The sequence below is a fragment of the Mus caroli genome, unplaced genomic scaffold (assembly GCF_900094665.2).
Source record: "Mus caroli unplaced genomic scaffold, CAROLI_EIJ_v1.1 scaffold_13141_1, whole genome shotgun sequence".
Taxonomy (NCBI): Eukaryota; Metazoa; Chordata; class Mammalia; order Rodentia; family Muridae; genus Mus; species Mus caroli.
Genome location: NW_018390722.1, coordinates 37,276 through 41,395, shown reverse-complemented (window position 1 = coordinate 41,395; position 4,120 = coordinate 37,276).

Sequence of the window (4,120 nt, the reverse complement as noted above, 5' to 3'; positions counted from 1 at the left end):
TCATCACAGCTACGAACTTTGTCTCTGTAACTCCTTCCCTGGGTGTTTTGTTCCCAATTCTAAGAAGGTGCACAGTGTCCACACTTTGGTCTTCACTTTGGTCCACACTTTGGATTTCTTCAGGATCTGTTGTTATGTCTCCCTTTTCATTTCTGATTTTGTTAATTAGAATACTTTCCCTGTGCCCTCTAGTTAGTCTGGCTAAGAAGCTTTACAATTTTTATACTGGGGCCTCCAGTTTCAAATTATCCAATTCAAGGCCCTCTTCTGGCCTCTGTGGGTAGTGCATTCATGTAGTGCCCTGACATGCATGTAGGCAAAACACTCATATATAAAATAAAAATAAATCTTTAACCTGCTGGTCATAGTGGCACACACCTTTAATTTCAGCATCCAGGAGGTAGAGGCAGGTGGATATGAGTTCAAGGCCGTTCTGGTTTACATAGCAATTTCTAAGACAGCCAGGGCTATGTAAAAGGCTTGTCTCAAAAACAAAACAGGAAGCAGAGGCAGGAGCATATCTGGTCTACACAATGAGTTCCAGGACAAAACCCTTTCCCCCAAATCAAAATGAACAAATAAATTATACTACACTGGTGACTTTCTCATTGCTGTGAATGTTAAGTATCTGATAAAATCAACTTATGGGACAGTTTTTTTTTTTTGTGGGGGGGGGAGCTCACTGGTATAAGAGAAGACAGTCCATCTCAATGGAGTCTCCAAGGTGTGTCTCCTAGGGGGTCCCAAATTCAGTCAGGGTGACCCTGAACATTAGCCTCTACCCACATAATTCTGAGCACTGTGAAGAAATCTTCCCCCTTCCCATCTGGGGCATGGATCACCCCTTTGTCCAACATGTGCCCACTCTATACACTACCAGTACATTATTAGTATCTATACATTATCAGTAATATATACTGATATTCATCAGTTTCTTAGTGACTGCCTGCCTTCTGGGAGATACTGTCACAGAGTATCAGTCAGTGTGAATGAACACAGCTGGTTCATGTCCTGGTAAGTGCAAATCCAAAACAAAAGGACATGAAAGAGAAGTGGCCTTGTCAAAGGGATGGGAGGATTTATTCTGGGATCCTGTACACATTCACATGGGAAGGCACTTAAGGGTCAAGCACTTCTCGAGCATGCTCAATTTGAAGTCCTACTCCAAGAGTCGTGGACTGCAGATTTGGGTCTGTAATCCTGGGTGAGATCCAGGAACACAAATTCCTAGGGTATAAATGTAGACAAAAACATACTTAAGTTCATTTTTTCTAGTTTTAACTGAAGCAATAAAGGCCATTTGAAGGTCCCTTGTTGCTAACATGGGGTTTACTGGTGGGCAGCCCCCATTGCATGACTAACACACACAGAACCTTTGCTTGCATTGTCTACTTTGATTTTGATTGTTTGTTTGTTTGGTATGATTTGCTTTGAAGATGGTTTGGTAGGAGTGTTTGTTCATTGAAGCCAGAGCTCACTATGTAGCCCAATTCATTGATGAGCACAAGAGTTCTCCTACTTCAGCCACCTGAATGCTGAGGTTATAGCCAAGAGCCACCATGACCAGACTGTCTCTCTCTCTTTTTTTTTTTTAAAGATTTATTTATTTATTTTATGTATGTGAGTATACTGTAGCTGTACAGAGTACAGATCGTTGTGAGCCTTCATGTGGTTGTTCGAAATTGAATTTTTTAGGTCCTCTGCTCACTCTGGTCAGCCATGCTTACTTCAGTCAACTCTGCTCACTCTAACCCTGCTTACTCTGGCCCAAAGTATTATTTATTATTATACACAAGTATACTTTAGGTTATTTTAGACACACCAGAAGAGGGTGTCAGATTTCATTACAGATGGTTGTGAGCTACCATGTGGTTGCTGGGATTTAAACTCTGCACCCTCGGAAGAGCAGTCAGTGCTCTTGTTTGGTGAGCCATCTCAACAGCACCAAGATTGTCTTTTGTTAAACAACAACAACAACAACAACAACAAAATTAAAAAAATATTTTTGTTATATATATGGAGGAGTAGTAGATTCTGGGGGTCACAGGTGCTGGGGGTGGCATATGCTGTGGAATAGCAGATGTTGGGGATGGCAGATGATGTGGTGGCATATCCTGTGCGTGGCAGATGTTGGGGATGGCAAATGCTTGGAGTAGCAGATGTTATGGGCTACATGTTGAGGGTTGCATATGCTGGGGGATGCCATATATGGGGGGCTTCATATATGGAGGGGGTGGCATATGAATGTGACTATAGGTGATCTGGAGACCAGAGGCAGATACATATCAGACACAGAACCTCCTGTAGCTATAGTTACAGGTAGATGTAAGCCTTACAGGCAGAGGAACTCAAACCCCAAAGAACAAGTTTGTGCTCTTAATTCATGATTCTTCTCTCCATCCCATTAAAAAATATTTTAAATTAATTTTTGCTGTGGCACACCTGTGAAAGCCAGAGGATAGCTTTGGGGGGCTAGTTTCCCTCCTCTACCTCGTGGGTCCTGGGAACCAAACTCAAGTCATGAGGGTCAGTTGCAAGTGCCTTTACCCTCTGAACAGCTGAGATGTCACCTGCTCCACCTTATTGATGACAAATTCTGCAGTGATAGTTAACTTAAATTTCCTGATGTGGATGGTGCTGGCTTTAGAACCAGCAGTCAGGAAAGAGAGACAGCTGGATGTCTTTGAGTTCGAGGAAAGAGTCTACAGAGAAAGTTCCAGGACAGCCAGAACTACATCGATAAAATATGTTGAAAAAACAATACAAGGGCTGCAGAGATGACTCAGTGGTTAAGAGCACAGACTGCTCTTCTAGAGGTCCTGAGTTCAATTCCCAGCAACCACATGGTGGCTCACAACCATCTTTAATTGGATCCAATGCCCTCTTCTGCTGAGTCTGAAGATAGTGAGAGTGTAAGCACATATATAAAAAATATATATCTTTAAAAAAATAAACATAAAAATACAAAACAAAATTTCATGAGTTTTCTAACTGATGGTTTCCTGTGAACTAGAATATAGACAGACACTTTGATGACAAATGACTAGAAATGAAGCATCTTGTGTGTTTTAAACATACTATAACATTATCACAATGGAGGGAGTCAACTTGATCTGACTACAGCCATAGAAACCATGATTATGTCTGAANAATCCTGTCAGGTCCCCTCCCACTGTTTCCCTTTGCACTATCATGAATCTAACCCATCAGAATGATAAGCAAAGTTCTGTCACTCACACCTGGCAACACAAGTGCAGGGATGCTCCCAACCTCTTTGCTATTAGCTTGAGAAGAGCAGGCATTTGCTTAAGTTACTATTGTCCAAACGCCATAAGCTCCCTTCTGCTCACATACATTTTAGGGATCCCCTGGTCTTGCTACCACCCAGAAACATTCATCTACTGCCAAGAAATTCCCCAATAAATGGCAGTCTGAAATCCTGGGTTTGTCTGGCTCTTTGCGGAGTCTCATGTCACTTGAGTTCTGTGCTTACACATTGGTGCTTTGTCTGCCTCATTCCCGGGTCTTCACTGCAGAATGCTGTGATAATAAACATCACACACTCTGCTCTTTATGAAGACATGCTGTGGTGTGCTTTTTCCACAGGAAGACTGTACACCAGTAATTCAGTACTGATGGCAACAGCAGGGGGAGCAGAAATGAGACTTATTTAAGCCAACTAGCCAGGCTAATATCCAATCTATACAAAGAATTCAAGAAGTTAGACTCCAGACAACCAAATAATCCTATTAAAAATGGCGTACAGAGTTAAACAAAGAAATCTCAATTTAGGAATACCAAATGGCTGAGAAGCACCTAAAAATTGTTCAATATCCTTAATCATCAGGAAAATGCAGATCAAAACAACCCAGAGATTCCACCTCATGCCAGTCAGAATGACTAAGATCAAAAACTCAGATGACCGCAGATGTTGTTGAGGATGTGGAGAAAAAGGAACTCTTGCGCTGGGCGTGGTGGTGCATGCCTTTAATCCCAGAACTCAGGAGGCAGAGGCAGGCGGATTTCTGAGTTCGAGACCAGCCTGGTCTACAGAGTGAGTTCCAGGAGAGCCAGAGCTATACAGAGAAACCCTGTCTCAAAAAACAAAAAAAAAACAAAA